The sequence below is a fragment of the Mesoplodon mirus genome (assembly GCF_964341445.2).
Source record: "Mesoplodon mirus genome assembly, contig: HAP1_SCAFFOLD_352, whole genome shotgun sequence".
NCBI lineage: Eukaryota > Metazoa > Chordata > Mammalia > Artiodactyla > Ziphiidae > Mesoplodon > Mesoplodon mirus.
The window spans coordinates 301,797-324,088 of record NW_028295594.1 but is presented as its reverse complement, the minus strand read 5'-3'; the positions used below and the strand labels follow the sequence as shown (position 1 = coordinate 324,088).

General features: G+C 54.3%; 1 long non-coding RNA gene across 1 annotated transcript in view; it reads right to left on the bottom strand.

Moving 5' to 3' along the window:
* LOC309797315 overlaps window positions 1–22,292 on the bottom strand; it is a 42,571-nt gene that overhangs the window by 16,160 nt on the left and 4,119 nt on the right. Inside the window, exons 2-4 of the long non-coding RNA XR_014292582.1 lie at window positions 17,505–17,548; window positions 12,189–12,232; window positions 3,333–3,376 (exon numbers count right to left, since the gene is read on the bottom strand). This is a non-coding gene — a long non-coding RNA (uncharacterized lncRNA). The remainder of the gene's footprint in view (window positions 1–3,332; window positions 3,377–12,188; window positions 12,233–17,504; window positions 17,549–22,292) is intronic.

Here is a 22,292-nt window from a genome sequence, read left to right as displayed (position 1 = left end):
GTCGCCAGTCAGAGAGTGCCGGTAACTGCGCTGTGGGGTCAAGTTGGAAACGGGAGCATGTGGGAGAAGCCCGACTCTCCCCCTTTGGAAAGCAGCTTCGGGGCAGCTTCCAAGCTGCCTGAACACCACACCACCAGGACACTGTTCGCTCCACAGATGCCTCTGAGGAGCAGTGAGATTTGGCCAAAGAAACCGGGTGCTTGCGCTTCCTTCCGGGGAGCTCAGCCCAGAGCATACTGTAGCTAAAGTGCCAACTAAATGTGACCTCTAGTCTCGAGGTAAGGTGCACGTTTTCCCATTCCCAGAGGCAGGGGTGCACCAGTTTCCAGGGAGTCTCAGTCCATGGACGGCTGTAGCTTTAGTAGGCCTCCCAGCGCTCAAGCCTCTCACGGGGGCACTTCTTTCCAAGGAAGTGCACCGTGTACCAGAAGCCTTCTGAGCACAATCAAGGGATACACGGCTCTGGGACCATCCCTCACTAGGCAGGTGAAAGGGCCGGCAACTAATCTGTTCTCTATGGCTAGCGTTCCACAGCTTTGAAACAGCCCCAGGAGCACGCTTCTTGGGCAGGCTTTCTTTCCATGCGGGTCTGCCACGTTGAGGACACCTATGCTGCCCTGGAAGAAATCACCGGGGCTCCAATCCACTTTGGGGACTCGTGCTCGACGTCTCTCTAAGTGAGGCAGAAAGTAGACTTTAGGTCCAGCCCGAAATAAAGTAGAGATGTACCCTGAGCCTTGCTAGGCAGTTGGAACATGCAAAGTCACCTAGGCCGCCTGAGGGCATTTAGAGGATTAGGCCATTCAGCACATGCAGAACAAACAGACTGCATCCCAAAGTTTCATCGCAGAAGGCCGAATTGGGTTCCAAGGGCCTCCTTTGGCTTGTCAGAGAAGAGAGGGATATGTGCTGGGTGATCCGGTGTGGAATTGAGAAGCCTGGAAAAAGGCAGTATTTTCCCCCATTTGAAAGGTAGATAGTGGCGGCCTCAAGGCTGACTGAAAGACAGTGCCGTTACCCGTCTTCTAGTCACTGCTAGGAATGCCTCAGGGAAGCAAGTGAGTTTTCTCCTACGAATCCAGGTGGTCGCCAGTGCCTTGCTAGGAGTTCGTCCCACGGCTTGCCCAAGCTAAAGTGCAAAGTAAACGTGACCCCAGGCCTCAAGGGAAGCACGAGCGTTTCCTATCAGCAAAGTTTGCTGTGCAGCCATCTCCAGGAACCCCGACTCGATAGAGTGCTTTCACTGCTCTCCGGCTCTCCGGAGGCCTCAGAGAGTCGCGTATGAATTCCCTTCTGAGGGAGAGCGTGGGTGCCGTGAGTCCCCTTTGTGTTTTCCGAGCCACACAGCGCAGAACAGGCTGTTGGGGTCAACCCTGTCTATGCAGAGGGAAGGGCAATGAACTGATCCTCGCTTGCCTAGCTTGATTTCGACCGCTGTAAAGCAGCCCCAGGACAACGTTTTTGCCAGTATTACCTTCAGCGTGGCTCTCCCTCTGTGGAGGCCCTCTGAACTGCACTGAAAGAATCCCTGAGCCTACAGAGCCCCCTGGCAACTCTTACCTGTCATCTCTCTATTGTGACGCAAGGTACACTGTAGGCCCAGCCTGACAGAAAGAACAGAAAAACCGCTCAACGAGTGAGACATTTGGACGATCCAAGTCACCTAGGCCTGACTAAGTCATGAAGCGGGTAGTGCTATGCACGGCATGCAAAAGACCCCGGCTGCAACGAAGTGTGATCCTAGAAAGGCCCCGTGTGGCCGAAAGTCTCCAGTCGCCAGTCAGAGAGTGCCGGTAACTGCGCTGTGGGGTCAAGTTGGAAACGGGAGCATGTGGGAGAAGCCCGACTCTCCCCCTTTGGAAAGCAGCTTCGGGGCAGCTTCCAAGCTGCCTGAACACCACACCACCAGGACACTGTTCGCTCCACAGATGCCTCTGAGGAGCAGTGAGCTTTGGCCAAAGAAACCGGGTGCTTGCGCTTCCTTCCGGGGAGCTCAGCCCAGAGCATACTGTAGCTAAAGTGCCAACTAAATGTGACCTCTAGTCTCGAGGTAAGGTGCACGTTTTCCCATTCCCAGAGGCAGGGGTGCACCAGTTTCCAGGGAGTCTCAGTCCATGGACGGCTGTAGCTTTAGTAGGCCTCCCAGCGCTCAAGCCTCTCACGGGGGCACTTCTTTCCAAGGAAGTGCACCGTGTACCAGAAGCCTTCTGAGCACAATCAAGGGATACACGGCTCTGGGACCATCCCTCACTAGGCAGGTGAAAGGGCCGGCAACTAATCTGTTCTCTATGGCTAGCGTTCCACAGCTTTGAAACAGCCCCAGGAGCACGCTTCTTGGGCAGGCTTTCTTTCCATGCGGGTCTGCCACGTTGAGGACACCTATGCTGCCCTGGAAGAAATCACCGGGGCTCCAATCCACTTTGGGGACTCGTGCTCGACGTCTCTCTAAGTGAGGCAGAAAGTAGACTTTAGGTCCAGCCCGAAATAAAGTAGAGATGTACCCTGAGCCTTGCTAGGCAGTTGGAACATGCAAAGTCACCTAGGCCGCCTGAGGGCATTTAGAGGATTAGGCCATTCAGCACATGCAGAACAAACAGACTGCATCCCAAAGTTTCATCGCAGAAGGCCGAATTGGGTTCCAAGGGCCTCCTTTGGCTTGTCAGAGAAGAGAGGGATATGTGCTGGGTGATCCGGTGTGGAATTGAGAAGCCTGGAAAAAGGCAGTATTTTCCCCCATTTGAAAGGTAGATAGTGGCGGCCTCAAGGCTGACTGAAAGACAGTGCCGTTACCCGTCTTCTAGTCACTGCTAGGAATGCCTCAGGGAAGCAAGTGAGTTTTCTCCTACGAATCCAGGTGGTCGCCAGTGCCTTGCTAGGAGTTCGTCCCACGGCTTGCCCAAGCTAAAGTGCAAAGTAAACGTGACCCCAGGCCTCAAGGGAAGCACGAGCGTTTCCTATCAGCAAAGTTTGCTGTGCAGCCATCTCCAGGAACCCCGACTCGATAGAGTGCTTTCACTGCTCTCCGGCTCTCCGGAGGCCTCAGAGAGTCGCGTATGAATTCCCTTCTGAGGGAGAGCGTGGGTGCCGTGAGTCCCCTTTGTGTTTTCCGAGCCACACAGCGCAGAACAGGCTGTTGGGGTCAACCCTGTCTATGCAGAGGGAAGGGCAATGAACTGATCCTCGCTTGCCTAGCTTGATTTCTACCGCTGTAAAGCAGCCCCAGGACAACGTTTTTGCCAGTATTACCTTCAGCGTGGCTCTCCCTCTGTGGAGGCCCTCTGAACTGCACTGAAAGAATCCCTGAGCCTACAGAGCCCCCTGGCAACTCTTACCTGTCATCTCTCTATTGTGACGCAAGGTACACTGTAGGTCCAGCCTGACAGAAAGAACAGAAAAACCGCTCAATGAGTGAGACATTTGGACGATCCAAGTCACCTAGGCCTGACTAAGTCATGAAGCGGGTAGTGCTATGCACGGCATGCAAAAGACCCCGGCTGCAACGAAGTGTGATCCTAGAAAGGCCCCGTGTGGCCGAAAGTCTCCAGTCGCCAGTCAGAGAGTGCCGGTAACTGCGCTGTGGGGTCAAGTTGGAAACGGGAGCATGTGGGAGAAGCCCGACTCTCCCCCTTTGGAAAGCAGCTTCGGGGCAGCTTCCAAGCTGCCTGAACACCACACCACCAGGACACTGTTCGCTCCACAGATGCCTCTGAGGAGCAGTGAGCTTTGGCCAAAGAAACCGGGTGCTTGCGCTTCCTTCCGGGGAGCTCAGCCCAGAGCATACTGTAGCTAAAGTGCCAACTAAATGTGACCTCTAGTCTCGAGGTAAGGTGCACGTTTTCCCATTCCCAGAGGCAGGGGTGCACCAGTTTCCAGGGAGTCTCAGTCCATGGACGGCTGTAGCTTTAGTAGGCCTCCCAGCGCTCAAGCCTCTCACGGGGGCACTTCTTTCCAAGGAAGTGCACCGTGTACCAGAAGCCTTCTGAGCACAATCAAGGGATACACGGCTCTGGGACCATCCCTCACTAGGCAGGTGAAAGGGCCGGCAACTAATCTGTTCTCTATGGCTAGCGTTCCACAGCTTTGAAACAGCCCCAGGAGCACGCTTCTTGGGCAGGCTTTCTTTCCATGCGGGTCTGCCACGTTGAGGACACCTATGCTGCCCTGGAAGAAATCACCGGGGCTCCAATCCACTTTGGGGACTCGTGCTCGACGTCTCTCTAAGTGAGGCAGAAAGTAGACTTTAGGTCCAGCCCGAAATAAAGTAGAGATGTACCCTGAGCCTTGCTAGGCATTTGGAACATGCAAAGTCACCTAGGCCGCCTGAGGGCATTTAGAGGATTAGGCCATTCAGCACATGCAGAACAAACAGACTGCATCCCAAAGTTTCATCGCAGAAGGCCGAATTGGGTTCCAAGGGCCTCCTTTGGCTTGTCAGAGAAGAGAGGGATATGTGCTGGGTGATCCGGTGTGGAATTGAGAAGCCTGGAAAAAGGCAGTATGTTCCCCCATTTGAAAGGTAGATAGTGGCGGCCTCAAGGCTGACTGAAAGACAGTGCCGTTACCCGTCTTCTAGTCACTGCTAGGAATGCCTCAGGGAAGCAAGTGAGTTTTCTCCTACGAATCCAGGTGGTCGCCAGTGCCTTGCTAGGAGCTCATCCCACGGCTTGCCCAAGCTAAAGTGCAAAGTAAACGTGACCCCAGGCCTCAAGGGAAGCACGAGCGTTTCCTATCAGCAAAGTTTGCTGTGCAGCCATCTCCAGGAACCCCGACTCGATAGAGTGCTTTCACTGCTCTCCGGCTCTCCGGAGGCCTCAGAGAGTCGCGTATGAATTCCCTTCTGAGGGAGAGCGTGGGTGCCGTGAGTCCCCTTTGTGTTTTCCGAGCCACACAGCGCAGAACAGGCTGTTGGGGTCAACCCTGTCTATGCAGAGGGAAGGGCAATGAACTGATCCTCGCTTGCCTAGCTTGATTTCGACCGCTGTAAAGCAGCCCCAGGACAACGTTTTTGCCAGGATTACCTTCAACGTGGCTCTCCCTCTGTGGAGGCCCTCTGAACTGCACTGAAAGAATCCCTGAGCCTACAGAGCCCCCTGGCAACTCTTACCTGTCATCTCTCTATTGTGACGCAAGGTACACTGTAGGCCCAGCCTGACAGAAAGAACAGAAAAACCGCTCAACGAGTGAGACATTTGGACGATCCAAGTCACCTAGGCCTGACTAAGTCATGAAGCGGGTAGTGCTATGCACGGCATGCAAAAGACCCCGGCTGCAACGAAGTGTGATCCTAGAAAGGCCCCGTGTGGCCGAAAGTCTCCAGTTGCCAGTCAGAGAGTGCCGGTAACTGCGCTGTGGGGTCAAGTTGGAAACGGGAGCATGTGGGAGAAGCCCGACTCTCCCCCTTTGGAAAGCAGCTTCGGGGCAGCTTCCAAGCTGCCTGAACACCACAACACCAGGACACTGTTCGCTCCACAGATGCCTCTGAGGAGCAGTGAGCTTTTGCCAAAGAAACCGGGTGCTTGCGCTTCCTTCCTGGGAGCTCAGCCCAGAGCATACTGTAGCTAAAGTGCCAACTAAATGTGACCTCTAGTCTCGAGGTAAGGTGCACGTTTTCCCATTCCCAGAGGCAGGGGTGCACCAGTTTCCAGGGAGTCTCAGTCCATGGACGGCTGTAGCTTTAGTAGGCCTCCCAGCGCTCAAGCCTCTCACGGGGGCACTTCTTTCCAAGGAATTGCACCGTGTACCAGAAGCCTTCTGAGCACAATCAAGGGATACACGGCTCTGGGACCATCCCTCACTATGCAGGTGAAAGTGCCAGCAACTAATCTGTTCTCTATGGCTAGCGTTCCACAGCTTTGAAACAGCCCCAGGAGCACGCTTCTTGGGCAGGCTTTCTTTCCATGCGGGTCTGCCACGTTGAGGACACCTATGCTGCCCTGGAAGAAATCACCGGGGCTCCAATCCACTTTGGGGACTCGTGCTCGACGTCTCTCTAAGTGAGGCAGAAAGTAGACTTTAGGTCCAGCCCGAAATAAAGTAGAGATGTACCCTGAGCCTTGCTAGGCAGTTGGAACATGCAAAGTCACCTAGGCCGCCTGAGGGCATTTAGAGGGTTATGCCATTCAGCACATGCAGAACAAACAGACTGCATCCCAAAGTTTCATCGCAGAAGGCCGAATTGTGTTCCAAGGGCCTCCTTTGGCTTGTCAGAGAAGAGAGGGATATGTGCTGGGTGATCCGGTGTGGAATTGAGAAGCCTGGAAAAAGGCAGTATGTTCCCCCATTTGAAAGGTAGATAGTGGCGGCCTCAAGGCTGACTGAAAGACAGTGCCGTTACCCGTCTTCTAGTCACTGCTAGGAATGCCTCAGGAAAGCAAGTGAGTTTTCTCCTACGAATCCAGGTGGTCGCCAGTGCCTTGCTAGGAGTTCGTCCCACGGCTTGCCCAAGCTAAAGTGCAAAGTAAACGTGACCCCAGGCCTCAAGGGAAGCACGAGCGTTTCCTATCAGCAAAGTTTGCTGTGCAGCCATCTCCAGGAACCCCGACTCGATAGAGTGCTTTCACTGCTCTCCGGCTCTCCGGAGGCCTCAGAGAGTCGCGTATGAATTCCCTTCTGAGGGAGAGCGTGGGTGCCGTGAGTCCCCTTTGTGTTTTCCGAGCCACACAGCGCAGAACAGGCTTTTGGGGTCAACCCTGTCTATGCAGAGGGAAGGGCAATGAACTGATCCTCGCTTGCCTAGCTTGATTTCTACCGCCTTAAAGCAGCCCAAAGACAACGTTTTTGCCAGTATTACCTTCAACGTGGCTGTCCCTCTGTGGAGGACCTCTGAACTGCACTGAAAGAATCCCTGAGGTACAGAGCCCCCTGGCAACTCTTACCTGTCATCTCTCTATTGTGACGCAAGGTACACTGTAGGCCCAGCCTGACAGAAAGAACAGAAAAACCGCTCAACGAGTGAGACATTTGGATGATCCAAGTCACCTAGGCCTGACTAAGTCATGAAGCGGGTAGTGCTATGCACGGCATGCAAAAGACCCCGGCTGCAACGAAGTGTGATCCTAGAAAGGCCCCGTGTGGCCGAAAGTCTCCAGTCGCCAGTCAGAGAGTGCCGGTAACTGCGCTGTGGGGTCAAGTTGGAAACGGGAGCATTTGGGAGAAGCCCGACTCTCCCCCTTTGGAAAGCAGCTTCGGGGCAGCTTCCAAGCTGCCTGAACACCACACCACCAGGACACTGTTCGCTCCACAGATGCCTCTGAGGAGCAGTGAGCTTTTGCCAAAGAAACCGGGTGCTTGCGCTTCCTTCCGGGGAGCTCAGCCCAGAGCATACTGTAGCTAAAGTGCCAACTAAATGTGACCTCTAGTCTCGAGGTAAGGTGCACGTTTTCCCATTCCCAGAGGCAGGGGTGCACCAGTTTCCAGGGAGTCTCAGTCCATGGACGGCTGTAGCTTTAGTAGGCCTCCCAGCGCTCAAGCCTCTCACGGGGGCACTTCTTTCCAAGGAAGTGCACCGTGTACCAGAAGCCTTCTGAGCACAATCAAGGGATACACGGCTCTGGGACCATCCCTCACTAGGCAGGTGAAAGGGCCGGCAACTAATCTGTTCTCTATGGCTAGCGTTCCACAGCTTTGAAACAGCCCCAGGAGCACGCTTCTTGGGCAGGCTTTCTTTCCATGCGGGTCTGCCACGTTGAGGACACCTATGCTGCCCTGGAAGAAATCACCGGGGCTCCAATCCACTTTGGGGACTCGTGCTCGACGTCTCTCTAAGTGAGGCAGAAAGTAGACTTTAGGTCCAGCCCGAAATAAAGTAGAGATGGACCCTGATCTTGCTACCAGTTGGAACATGCAAAGTCACCTAGGCCACCTGAGGGCATTTAGAGGGTTATGCCATTCAGCACATGCAGAACAAACAGACTGCATCCCAAAGTTTCATCGCAGAAGGCCGAATTGTGTTCCAAGGGCCTCCTTTGGCTTGTCAGAGAAGAGAGGGATATGTGCTGGGTGATCCGGTGTGGAATTGAGAAGCCTGGAGAAAGGCAGTATTTTCCCCCATTTGAAAGGTAGATAGTGGCGGCCTCAAGGCTGACTGAAAGACAGTGCCGTTACCCGTCTTCTAGTCACTGCTAGGAATGCCTCAGGGAAGCAAGTGAGTTTTCTCCTACGAATCCAGGTGGTCGCCAGTGCCTTGCTAGGAGCTCGTCCAACGGCTTGCCCAAGCTAAAGTGCAAAGTAAACGTGACCCCAGGCCTCAAGGGAAGCACGAGCGTTTCCTATCAGCAAAGTCTGCTGTGCAGCCATCTCCAGGAACCCCGACTCGATAGAGTGCTTTCACTGCTCTCCGGCTCTCCGGAGGCCTCAGAGAGTCGCGTATGAATTCCCTTCTGAGGGAGAGCGTGGGTGCCGTGAGTCCCCTTTGTGTTTTCCGAGCCACACAGCGCAGAACAGGCTGTTGGGGTCAACCCTGTCTATGCAGAGGGAAGGGCAATGAACTGATCCTCGCTTGCCTAGCTTGATTTCTACCGCTGTAAAGCAGCCCCAGGACAACGATTTTGCCAGTATTACCTTCAGCGTGGCTCTCCCTCTGTGGAGGCCCTCTGAACTGCACTGAAAGAATCCCTGAGCCTACAGAGCCCCCTGGCAACTCTTACCTGTCATCTCTCTATTGTGACGCAAGGTACACTGTAGGCCCAGCCTGACAGAAAGAACAAAAAAACCGCTCAACGAGTGAGACATTTGGACGATCCAAGTCACCTAGGCCTGACTAAGTCATGAAGCGGGTAGTGCTATGCACGGCATGCAGAAGACCCCGGCTGCAACGAAGTGTGATCCTAGAAAGGCCCCGTGTGGCCGAAAGTCTCCAGTCGCCAGTCAGAGAGTGCCGGTAACTGCGCTGTGGGGTCAAGTTGGAAACGGGAGCATGTGGGAGAAGCCCGACTCTCCCCCTTTGGAAAGCAGCTTCGGGGCAGCTTCCAAGCTGCCTGAACACCACACCACCAGGACACTGTTCGCTCCACAGATGCCTCTGAGGAGCAGTGAGCTTTGGCCAAAGAAACCGGGTGCTTGCGCTTCCTTCCGGGGAGCTCAGCCCAGAGCATACTGTAGCTAAAGTGCCAACTAAATGTGACCTCTAGTCTCGAGGTAAGGTGCACGTTTTCCCATTCCCAGAGGCAGGGGTGCACCAGTTTCCAGGGAATCTCAGTCCATGGACGGCTGTAGCTTTAGTAGGCCTCCCAGCGCTCAAGCCTCTCACGGGGGCACTTCTTTCCAAGGAAGTGCACCGTGTACCAGAAGCCTTCTGAGCACAATCAAGGGATACACGGCTCTGGGACCATCCCTCACTATGCAGGTGAAAGGGCCGGCAACTAATCTGTTCTCTATGGCTAGCGTTCCACAGCTTTGAAACAGCCCCAGGAGCACGCTTCTTGGGCAGGCTTTCTTTCCATGCGGGTCTGCCACGTTGAGGACACCTATGCTGCCCTGGAAGAAATCACCGGGGCTCCAATCCACTTTGGGGACTCATGCTCGACGTCTCTCTAAGTGAGGCAGAAAGTAGACTTTAGGTCCAGCCCGAAATAAAGTAGAGATGTACCCTGAGCCTTGCTAGGCATTTGGAACATGCAAAGTCACCTAGGCCGCCTGAGGGCATTTAGAGGATTAAGCCATTCAGCACATGCAGAACAAACAGACTGCATCCCAAAGTTTCATCGCAGAAGGCCGAATTGTGTTCCAAGGGCCTCCTTTGGCTTGTCAGAGAAGAGAGGGATATGTGCTGGGTGATCCGGTGTGGAATTGAGAAGCCTGGAAAAAGGCAGTATTTTCCCCCATTTGAAAGGTAGATAGTGGCGGCCTCAAGGCTGACTGAAAGACAGTGCCGTTACCCGTCTTCTAGTCACTGCTAGGAATGCCTCAGGGAAGCAAGTGAGTTTTCTCCTACGAATCCAGGTGGTCGCCAGTGCCTTGCTAGGAGCTCATCCCACGGCTTGCCCAAGCTAAAGTGCAAAGTAAACGTGACCCCAGGCCTCAAGGGAAGCACGAGCGTTTCCTATCAGCAAAGTTTGCTGTGCAGCCATCTCCAGGAACCCCGACTCGATAGAGTGCTTTCACTGCTCTCCGGCTCTCCGGAGGCCTCAGAGAGTCGCGTATGAATTCCCTTCTGAGGGAGAGCGTGGGTGCCGTGAGTCCCCTTTGTGTTTTCCGAGCCACACAGCGCAGAACAGGCTGTTGGGGTCAACCCTGTCTATGCAGAGGGAAGGGCAATGAACTGATCCTCGCTTGCCTAGCTTGATTTCTACCGCCTTAAAGCAGCCCAAAGACAACGTTCTTGCCAGTATTACTTTCAACGTGGCTGTCCCTCTGTGGAGGACCTCTGAACTGCACTGAAAGAATCCCTGAGGTACAGAGCCCCCTGGCAACTCTTACCTGTCATCTCTCTATTGTGACGCAAGGTACACTGTAGGCCCAGCCTGACAGAAAGAACAGAAAAACCGCTCAACGAGTGAGACATTTGGATGATCCAAGTCACCTAGGCCTGACTAAGTCATGAAGCGGGTAGTGCTATGCACGGCATGCAAGAGACCCCGGCTGCAACGAAGTGTGATCCTAGAAAGGCCCCGTGTGGCCGAAAGTCTCCAGTCGCCAGTCAGAGAGTGCCGGTAACTGCGCTGTGGGGTCAAGTTGGAAACGGGAGCATTTGGGAGAAGCCCGACTCTCCCCCTTTGGAAAGCAGCTTCGGGGCAGCTTCCAAGCTGCCTGAACACCACACCACCAGGACACTGTTCGCTCCACAGATGCCTCTGAGGAGCAGTGAGCTTTTGCCAAAGAAACCGGGTGCTTGCGCTTCCTTCCGGGGAGCTCAGCCCAGAGCATACTGTAGCTAAAGTGCCAACTAAATGTGACCTCTAGTCTCGAGGTAAGGTGCACGTTTTCCCATTCCCAGAGGCAGGGGTGCACCAGTTTCCAGGGAGTCTCAGTCCATGGACGGCTGTAGCTTTAGTAGGCCTCCCAGCGCTCAAGCCTCTCACGGGGGCACTTCTTTCCAAGGAAGTGCACCGTGTACCAGAAGCCTTCTGAGCACAATCAAGGGATACACGGCTCTGGGACCATCCCTCACTAGGCAGGTGAAAGGGCCGGCAACTAATCTGTTCTCTATGGCTAGCGTTCCACAGCTTTGAAACAGCCCCAGGAGCACGCTTCTTGGGCAGGCTTTCTTTCCATGCGGGTCTGCCACGTTGAGGACACCTATGCTGCCCTGGAAGAAATCACCGGGGCTCCAATCCACTTTGGGGACTCGTGCTCGACGTCTCTCTAAGTGAGGCAGAAAGTAGACTTTAGGTCCAGCCCGAAATAAAGTAGAGATGTACCCTGAGCCTTGCTAGGCAGTTGGAACATGCAAAGTCACCTAGGCCGCCTGAGGGCATTTAGAGGGTTATGCCATTCAGCACATGCAGAACAAACAGACTGCATCCCAAAGTTTCATCGCAGAAGGCCGAATTGTGTTCCAAGGGCCTCCTTTGGCTTGTCAGAGAAGAGAGGGATATGTGCTGGGTGATCCGGTGTGGAATTGAGAAGCCTGGAAAAAGGCAGTATGTTCCCCCATTTGAAAGGTAGATAGTGGCGGCCTCAAGGCTGACTGAAAGACAGTGCCGTTACCCGTCTTCTAGTCACTGCTAGGAATGCCTCAGGGAAGCAAGTGAGTTTTCTCCTACGAATCCAGGTGGTCGCCAGTGCCTTGCTAGGAGCTCGTCCCACGGCTTGCCCAAGCTAAACTGCAAAGTAAACGTGACCCCAGGCCTCAAGGGAAGCACGAGCGTTTCCTATCAGCAAAGTCTGCTGTGCAGCCATCTCCAGGAACCCCGACTCGATAGAGTGCTTTCACTGCTCTCCGGCTCTCCGGAGGCCTCAGAGAGTCGCGTATGAATTCCCTTCTGAGGGAGAGCGTGGGTGCCGTGAGTCCCCTTTGTGTTTTCCGAGCCACACAGCGCAGAACAGGCTGTTGGGGTCAACCCTGTCTATGCAGAGGGAAGGGCAATGAATTGATCCTCGCTTGCCTAGCTTGATTTCTACCGCTGTAAAGCAGCCCCAGGACAACGATTTTGCCAGTATTACCTTCAGCGTGGCTCTCCCTCTGTGGAGGCCCTCTGAACTGCACTGAAAGAATCCCTGAGCCTACAGAGCCCCCTGGCAACTCTTACCTGTCATCTCTCTATTGTGACGCAAGGTACACTGTAGGTCCAGCCTGACAGAAAGAACAGAAAAACCGCTCAACGAGTGAGACATTTGGACGATCCAAGTCACCTAGGCCTGACTAAGTCATGAAGCGGGTAGTGCTATGCACGGCATGCAAAAGACCCCGGCTGCAACGAAGTGTGATCCTAGAAAGGCCCCGTGTGGCCGAAAGTCTCCAGTCGCCAGTCAGAGAGTGCCGGTAACTGCGCTGTGGGGTCAAGTTGGAAACGGGAGCATGTGGGAGAAGCCCGACTCTCCCCCTTTGGAAAGCAGCTTCGGGGCAGCTTCCAAGCTGCCTGAACACCACACCACCAGGACACTGTTCGCTCCACAGATGCCTCTGAGGAGCAGTGAGCTTTTGCCAAAGAAACCGGGTGCTTGCGCTTCCTTCCGGGGAGCTCAGCCCAGAGCATACTGTAACTAAAGTGCCAACTAAATGTGACCTCTAGTCTCGAGGTAAGGTGCACGTTTTCCCATTCCCAGAGGCAGGGGTGCACCAGTTTCCAGGGAGTCTCAGTCCATGGACGGCTGTAGCTTTAGTAGGCCTCCCAGCGCTCAAGCCTCTCACGGGGGCACTTCTTTCCAAGGAAGTGCACCGTGTACCAGAAGCCTTCTGAGCACAATCAAGGGATACACGGCTCTGGGACCATCCCTCACTATGCAGGTGAAAGGGCCGGCAACTAATCTGTTCTCTATGGCTAGCGTTCCACAGCTTTGAAACAGCCCCAGGAGTACGCTTCTTGGGCAGGCTTTCTTTCCATGCGGGTCTGCCACGTTGAGGACACCTATGCTGCCCTGGAAGAAATCACCGGGGCTCCAATCCACTTTGGGGACTCGTGCTCGACGTCTCTCTAAGTGAGGCAGAAAGTAGACTTTAGGTCCAGCCCGAAATAAAGTAGAGATGTACCCTGAGCCTTGCTAGGCAGTTGGAACATGCAAAGTCACCTAGGCCGCCTGAGGGCATTTAGAGGGTTATGCCATTCAGCACATGCAGAACAAACAGACTGCATCCCAAAGTTTCATCGCAGAAGGCCGAATTGTGTTCCAAGGGCCTCCTTTGGCTTGTCAGAGAAGAGAGGTATATGTGCTGGGTGATCCGGTGTGGAATTGAGAAGCCTGGAAAAAGGCAGTATTTTCCCCCATTTGAAAGGTAGATAGTGGCGGCCTCAAGGCTGACTGAAAGACAGTGCCGTTACCCGTCTTCTAGTCACTGCTAGGAATGCCTCAGGGAAGCAAGTGAGTTTTCTCCTACGAATCCAGGTGGTCGCCAGTGCCTTGCTAGGAGCTCATCCCACGGCTTGCCCAAGCTAAAGTGCAAAGTAAACGTGACCCCAGGCCTCAAGGGAAGCACGAGCGTTTCCTATCAGCAAAGTTTGCTGTGCAGCCATCTCCAGGAACCCCGACTCGATAGAGTGCTTTCACTGCTCTCCGGCTCTCCGGAGGCCTCAGAGAGTCACGTATGAATTCCCTTCTGAGGGAGAGCGTGGGTGCCGTGAGTCCCCTTTGTGTTTTCCGAGCCACACAGCGCAGAACAGGCTGTTGGGGTCAACCCTGTCTATGCAGAGGGAAGGGCAATGAACTGATCCTCGCTTGCCTAGCTTGATTTCTACCGCTGTAAAGCAGCCCCAGGACAACGTTTTTGCCAGTATTACCTTCAGCGTGGCTCTCCCTCTGTGGAGGCCCTCTGAACTGCACTGAAAGAATCCCTGAGCCTACAGAGCCCCCTGGCAACTCTTACCTGTCATCTCTCTATTGTGACGCAAGGTACACTGTAGGCCCAGCCTGACAGAAAGAACAGAAAAACCGCTCAACGAGTGAGACATTTGGACGATCCAAGTCACCTAGGCCTGACTAAGTCATGAAGCGGGTAGTGCTATGCACGGCATGCAAAAGACCCCGGCTGCAACGAAGTGTGATCCTAGAAAGGCCCCGTGTGGCCGAAAGTCTCCAGTCGCCAGTCAGAGAGTGCCGGTAACTGCGCTGTGGGGTCAAGTTGGAAACGGGAGCATGTGGGAGAAGCCCGACTCTCCCCCTTTGGAAAGCAGCTTCGGGGCAGCTTCCAAGCTGCCTGAACACCACACCACCAGGACACTGTTCGCTCCACAGATGCCTCTGAGGAGCAGTGAGCTTTTGCCAAAGAAACCGGGTGCTTGCGCTTCCTTCCTGGGAGCTCAGCCCAGAGCATACTGTAGCTAAAGTGCCAACTAAATGTGACCTCTAGTCTCGAGGTAAGGTGCACGTTTTCCCATTCCCAGAGGCAGGGGTGCACCAGTTTCCAGGGAGTCTCAGTCCATGGACGGCTGTAGCTTTAGTAGGCCTCCCAGCGCTCAAGCCTCTCACGGGGGCACTTCTTTCCAAGGAAGTGCACCGTGTACCAGAAGCCTTCTGAGCACAATCAAGGGATACACGGCTCTGGGACCATCCCTCACTATGCAGGTGAAAGGGCCGGCAACTAATCTGTTCTCTATGGCTAGCGTTCCACAGCTTTGAAACAGCCCCAGGAGCACGCTTCTTGGGCAGGCTTTCTTTCCATGCGGGTCTGCCACGTTGAGGACACCTATGCTGCCCTGGAAGAAATCACCGGGGCTCCAATCCACTTTGGGGACTCGTGCTCGACGTCTCTCTAAGTGAGGCAGAAAGTAGACTTTAGGTCCAGCCCGAAATAAAGTAGAGATGTACCCTGAGCCTTGCTAGGCAGTTGGAACATGCAAAGTCACCTAGGCCGCCTGAGGGCATTTAGAGGGTTATGCCATTCAGCACATGCAGAACAAACAGACTGCATCCCAAAGTTTCATCGCAGAAGGCCGAATTGTGTTCCAAGGGCCTCCTTTGGCTTGTCAGAGAAGAGAGGGATATGTGCTGGGTGATCCGGTGTGGAAATGAGAAGCCTGGAAAAAGGCAGTATGTTCCCCCATTTGAAAGGTAGATAGTGGCGGCCTCAAGGCTGACTGAAAGACAGCGCCGTTACCCGTCTTCTAGTCACTGCTAGGAATGCCTCAGGAAAGCAAGTGAGTTTTCTCCTACGAATCCAGGTGGTCGCCAGTGCCTTGCTAGGAGTTCGTCCCACGGCTTGCCCAAGCTAAAGTGCAAAGTAAACGTGACCCCAGGCCTCAAGGGAAGCACGAGCGTTTCCTATCAGCAAAGTTTGCTGTGCAGCCATCTCCAGGAACCCCGACTCGATAGAGTGCTTTCACTGCTCTCCGGCTCTCCGGAGGCCTCAGAGAGTCGCGTATGAATTCCCTTCTGAGGGAGAGCGTGGGTGCCGTGAGTCCCCTTTGTGTTTTCCGAGCCACACAGCGCAGAACAGGCTGTTGGGGTCAACCCTGTCTATGCAGAGGGAAGGGCAATGAACTGATCCTCGCTTGCCTAGCTTGATTTCTACCGCTGTAAAGCAGCCCCAGGAAAACGATTTTGCCAGGATTACCTTCAGCGTGGCTCTCCCTCTGTGGAGGCCCTCTGAACTGCACTGAAAGAATCCCTGAGCCTACAGAGCCCCCTGGCAACTCTTACCTGTCATCTCTCTATTGTGACGCAAGGTACACTGTAGGCCCAGCCTGACAGAAAGAACAGAAAAACCGCTCAACGAGTGAGACATTTGGACGATCCAAGTCACCTAGGCCTGACTAAGTCATGAAGCGGGTAGTGCTATGCACGGCATGCAAAAGACCCCGGCTGCAACGAAGTGTGATCCTAGAAAGGCCCCGTGTGGCCGAAAGTCTCCAGTCGCCAGTCAGAGAGTGCCGGTAACTGCGCTGTGGGGTCAAGTTGGAAACGGGAGCATGTGGGAGAAGCCCGACTCTCCCCCTTTGGAAAGCAGCTTCGGGGCAGCTTCCAAGCTGCCTGAACACCACACCACCAGGACACTGTTCGCTCCACAGATGCCTCTGAGGAGCAGTGAGCTTTTGCCAAAGAAACCGGGTGCTTGCGCTTCCTTCCGGGGAGCTCAGCCCAGAGCATACTGTAGCTAAAGTGCCAACTAAATGTGACCTCTAGTCTCGAGGTAAGGTGCACGTTTTCCCATTCCCAGAGGCAGGGGTGCACCAGTTTCCAGGGAGTCTCAGTCCATGGACGGCTGTAGCTTTAGTAGGCCTCCCAGCGCTCAAGCCTCTCACGGGGGCACTTCTTTCCAAGGAAGTGCACCGTGTACCAGAAGCCTTCTGAGCACAATCAAGGGATACACGGCTCTGGGACCATCCCTCACTATGCAGGTGAAAGGGCCGGCAACTAATCTGTTCTCTATGGCTAGCGTTCCACAGCTTTGAAACAGCCCCAGGAGCACGCTTCTTGGGCAGGCTTTCTTTCCATGCGGGTCTGCCACGTTGAGGACACCTATGCTGCCCTGGAAGAAATCACCGGGGCTCCAATCCACTTTGGGGACTCGTGCTCGACGTCTCTCTAAGTGAGGCAGAAAGTAGACTTTAGGTCCAGCCCGAAATAAAGTAGAGATGTACCCTGAGCCTTGCTAGGCAGTTGGAACATGCAAAGTCACCTAGGCCGCCTGAGGGCATTTAGAGGGTTATGCCATTCAGCACATGCAGAACAAACAGACTGCATCCCAAAGTTTCATCGCAGAAGGCCGAATTGTGTTCCAAGGGCCTCCTTTGGCTTGTCAGAGAAGAGAGGGATATGTGCTGGGTGATCCGGTGTGGAATTGAGAAGCCTGGAGAAAGGCAGTATTTTCCCCCATTTGAAAGGTAGATAGTGGCGGCCTCAAGGCTGACTGAAAGACAGTGCCGTTACCCGTCTTCTAGTCACTGCTAGGAATGCCTCAGGGAAGCAAGTGAGTTTTCTCCTACGAATCCAGGTGGTCGCCAGTGCCTTGCTAGGAGCTCGTCCCACGGCTTGCCCAAGCTAAAGTGCAAAGTAAACGTGACCCCAGGCCTCAAGGGAAGCACGAGCGTTTCCTATCAGCAAAGTCTGCTGTGCAGCCATCTCCAGGAACCCCGACTCGATAGAGTGCTTTCACTGCTCTCCGGCTCTCCGGAGGCCTCAGAGAGTCGCGTATGAATTCCCTTCTGAGGGAGAGCGTGGGTGCCGTGAGTCCCCTTTGTGTTTTCCGAGCCACACAGCGCAGAACAGGCTGTTGGGGTCAACCCTGTCTATGCAGAGGGAAGGGCAATGAACTGATCCTCGCTTGCCTAGCTTGATTTCTACCGCTGTAAAGCAGCCCCAGGACAACGATTTTGCCAGTATTACCTTCAGCGTGGCTCTCCCTCTGTGGAGGCCCTCTGAACTGCACTGAAAGAATCCCTGAGCCTACAGAGCCCCCTGGCAACTCTTACCTGTCATCTCTCTATTGTGACGCAAGGTACACTGTAGGTCCAGCCTGACAGAAAGAACAGAAAAACCGCTCAACGAGTGAGACATTTGGACGATCCAAGTCACCTAGGCCTGACTAAGTCATGAAGCGGGTAGTGCTATGCACGGCATGCAAAAGACCCCGGCTGCAACGAAGTGTGATCCTAGAAAGGCCCCGTGTGGCCGAAAGTCTCCAGTCGCCAGTCAGAGAGTGCCGGTAACTGCGCTGTGGGGTCAAGTTGGAAACGGGAGCATGTGGGAGAAGCCCGACTCTCCCCCTTTGGAAAGCAGCTTCGGGGCAGCTTCCAAGCTGCCTGAACACCACACCACCAGGACACTGTTCGCTCCACAGATGCCTCTGAGGAGCAGTGAGCTTTGGCCAAAGAAACCGGGTGCTTGCGCTTCCTTCCGGGGAGCTCAGCCCAGAGCATACTGTAGCTAAAGTGCCAACTAAATGTGACCTCTAGTCTCGAGGTAAGGTGCACGTTTTCCCATTCCCAGAGGCAGGGGTGCACCAGTTTCCAGGGAGTCTCAGTCCATGGACGGCTGTAGCTTTAGTAGGCCTCCCAGCGCTCAAGCCTCTCACGGGGGCACTTCTTTCCAAGGAAGTGCACCGTGTACCAGAAGCCTTCTGAGCACAATCAAGGGATACACGGCTCTGGGACCATCCCTCACTAGGCAGGTGAAAGGGCCGGCAACTAATCTGTTCTCTATGGCTAGCGTTCCACAGCTTTGAAACAGCCCCAGGAGCACGCTTCTTGGGCAGGCTTTCTTTCCATGCGGGTCTGCCACGTTGAGGACACCTATGCTGCCCTGGAAGAAATCACCGGGGCTCCAATCCACTTTGGGGACTCGTGCTCGACGTCTCTCTAAGTGAGGCAGAAAGTAGACTTTAGGTCCAGCCCGAAATAAAGTAGAGATGTACCCTGAGCCTTGCTAGGCAGTTGGAACATGCAAAGTCACCTAGGCCGCCTGAGGGCATTTAGAGGGTTATGCCATTCAGCACATGCAGAACAAACAGACTGCATCCCAAAGTTTCATCGCAGAAGGCCGAATTGTGTTCCAAGGGCCTCCTTTGGCTTGTCAGAGAAGAGAGGGATATGTGCTGGGTGATCCGGTGTGGAATTGAGAAGCCTGGAAAAAGGCAGTATGTTCCCCCATTTGAAAGGTAGATAGTGGCGGCCTCAAGGCTGACTGAAAGACAGTGCCGTTACCCGTCTTCTAGTCACTGCTAGGAATGCCTCAGGAAAGCAAGTGAGTTTTCTCCTACGAATCCAGGTGGTCGCCAGTGCCTTGCTAGGAGTTCGTCCCACGGCTTGCCCAAGCTAAAGTGCAAAGTAAACGTGACCCCAGGCCTCAAGGGAAGCACGAGCGTTTCCTATCAGCAAAGTTTGCTGTGCAGCCATCTCCAGGAACCCCGACTCGATAGAGTGCTTTCACTGCTCTCCGGCTCTCCGGAGGCCTCAGAGAGTCGCGTATGAATTCCCTTCTGAGGGAGAGCGTGGGTGCCGTGAGTCCCCTTTGTGTTTTCCGAGCCACACAGCGCAGAACAGGCTGTTGGGGTCAACCCTGTCTATGCAGAGGGAAGGGCAATGAACTGATCCTCGCTTGCCTAGCTTGATTTCTACCGCCTTAAAGCAGCCCAAAGACAAAGTTTTTGCCAGTATTACCTTCAACGTGGCTGTCCCTCTGTGGAGGACCTCTGAACTGCACTGAAAGAATCCCTGAGCCTACAGAGCCCCCTGGCAACTCTTACCTGTCATCTCTCTATTGTGACGCAAGGTACACTGTAGGCCCAGCCTGACAGAAAGAACAGAAAAACCGCTCAACGAGTGAGACATTTGGACGATCCAAGTCACCTAGGCCTGACTAAGTCATGAAGCGGGTAGTGCTATGCACGGCATGCAAAAGACCCCGGCTGCAACGAAGTGTGATCCTAGAAAGGCCCCGTGTGGCCGAAAGTCTCCAGTCGCCAGTCAGAGAGTGCCGGTAACTGCGCTGTGGGGTCAAGTTGGAAACGGGAGCATGTGGGAGAAGCCCGACTCTCCCCCTTTGGAAAGCAGCTTCGGGGCAGCTTCCAAGCTGCCTGAACACCACACCACCAGGACACTGTTCGCTCCACAGATGCCTCTGAGGAGCAGTGAGCTTTTGCCAAAGAAACCGGGTGCTTGCGCTTCCTTCCTGGGAGCTCAGCCCAGAGCATACTGTAGCTAAAGTGCCAACTAAATGTGACCTCTAGTCTCGAGGTAAGGTGCACGTTTTCCCATTCCCAGAGGCAGGGGTGCACCAGTTTCCAGGGAGTCTCAGTCCATGGACGGCTGTAGCTTTAGTAGGCCTCCCAGCGCTCAAGCCTCTCACGGGGGCACTTCTTTCCAAGGAAGTGCACCGTGTACCAGAAGCCTTCTGAGCACAATCAAGGGATACACGGCTCTGGGACCATCCCTCACTATGCAGGTGAAAGGGCCGGCAACTAATCTGTTCTCTATGGCTAGCGTTCCACAGCTTTGAAACAGCCCCAGGAGCACGCTTCTTGGGCAGGCTTTCTTTCCATGCGGGTCTGCCACGTTGAGGACACCTATGCTGCCCTGGAAGAAATCACCGGGGCTCCAATCCACTTTGGGGACTCGTGCTCGACGTCTCTCTAAGTGAGGCAGAAAGTAGACTTTAGGTCCAGCCCGAAATAAAGTAGAGATGTACCCTGAGCCTTGCTAGGCAGTTGGAACATGCAAAGTCACCTAGGCCGCCTGAGGGCATTTAGAGGGTTATGCCATTCAGCACATGCAGAACAAACAGACTGCATCCCAAAGTTTCATCGCAGAAGGCCGAATTGTGTTCCAAGGGCCTCCTTTGGCTTGTCAGAGAAGAGAGGGATATGTGCTGGGTGATCCGGTGTGGAATTGAGAAGCCTGGAAAAAGGCAGTATGTTCCCCCATTTGAAAGGTAGATAGTGGCGGCCTCAAGGCTGACTGAAAGACAGTGCCGTTACCCGTCTTCTAGTCACTGCTAGGAATGCCTCAGGAAAGCAAGTGAGTTTTCTCCTACGAATCCAGGTGGTCGCCAGTGCCTTGCTAGGAGTTCGTCCCACGGCTTGCCCAAGCTAAAGTGCAAAGTAAACGTGACCCCAGGCCTCAAGGGAAGCACGAGCGTTTCCTATCAGCAAAGTTTGCTGTGCAGCCATCTCCAGGAACCCCGACTCGATAGAGTGCTTTCACTGCTCTCCGGCTCTCCGGAGGCCTCAGAGAGTCGCGTATGAATTCCCTTCTGAGGGAGAGCGTGGGTGCCGTGAGTCCCCTTTGTGTTTTCCGAGCCACACAGCGCAGAACAGGCTGTTGGGGTCAACCCTGTCTATGCAGAGGGAAGGGCAATGAACTGATCCTCGCTTGCCTAGCTTGATTTCTACCGCCTTAAAGCAGCCCAAAGACAACGTTTTTGCCAGTATTACCTTCAACGTGGCTGTCCCTCTGTGGAGGACCTCTGAACTGCACTGAAAGAATCCCTGAGGTACAGAGCCCCCTGGCAACTCTTACCTGTCATCTCTCTATTGTGACGCAAGGTACACTGTAGGCCCAGCCTGACAGAAAGAACAGAAAAACCGCTCAACGAGTGAGACATTTGGATGATCCAAGTCACCTAGGCCTGACTAAGTCATGAAGCGGGTAGTGCTATGCACGGCATGCAAAAGACCCCGGCTGCAACGAAGTGTGATCCTAGAAAGGCCCCGTGTGGCCGAAAGTCTCCAGTCGCCAGTCAGAGAGTGCCGGTAACTGCGCTGTGGGGTCAAGTTGGAAACGGGAGCATTTGGAAGAAGCCCGACTCTCCCCCTTTGGAAAGCAGCTTCGGGGCAGCTTCCAAGCTGCCTGAACACCACACCACCAGGACACTGTTCGCTCCACAGATGCCTCTGAGGAGCAGTGAGCTTTTGTCAAAGAAACCGGGTGCTTGCGCTTCCTTCCGGGGAGCTCAGCCCAGAGCATACTGTAGCTAAAGTGCCAACTAAATGTGACCTCTAGTCTCGAGGTAAGGTGCACGTTTTCCCATTCCCAGAGGCAGGGGTGCACCAGTTTCCAGGGAGTCTCAGTCCATGGACGGCTGTAGCTTTAGTAGGCCTCCCAGCGCTCAAGCCTCTCACGGGGGCACTTCTTTCCAAGGAAGTGCACCGTGTACCAGAAGCCTTCTGAGCACAATCAAGGGATACACGGCTCTGGGACCATCCCTCACTAGGCAGGTGAAAGGGCCGGCAACTAATCTGTTCTCTATGGCTAGCGTTCCACAGCTTTGAAACAGCCCCAGGAGCACGCTTCTTGGGCAGGCTTTCTTTCCATGCGGGTCTGCCACGTTGAGGACACCTATGCTGCCCTGGAAGAAATCACCGGGGCTCCAATCCACTTTGGGGACTCGTGCTCGACGTCTCTCTAAGTGAGGCAGAAAGTAGACTTTAGGTCCAGCCCGAAATAAAGTAGAGATGTACCCTGAGCCTTGCTAGGCAGTTGGAACATGCAAAGTCACCTAGGCCGCCTGAGGGCATTTAGAGGGTTATGCCATTCAGCACATGCAGAACAAACAGACTGCATCCCAAAGTTTCATCGCAGAAGGCCGAATTGTGTTCCAAGGGCCTCCTTTGGCTTGTCAGAGAAGAGAGGGATATGTGCTGGGTGATCCGGTGTGGAATTGAGAAGCCTGGAAAAAGGCAGTATGTTCCCCCATTTGAAAGGTAGATAGTGGCGGCCTCAAGGCTGACTGAAAGACAGTGCCGTTACCCGTCTTCTAGTCAC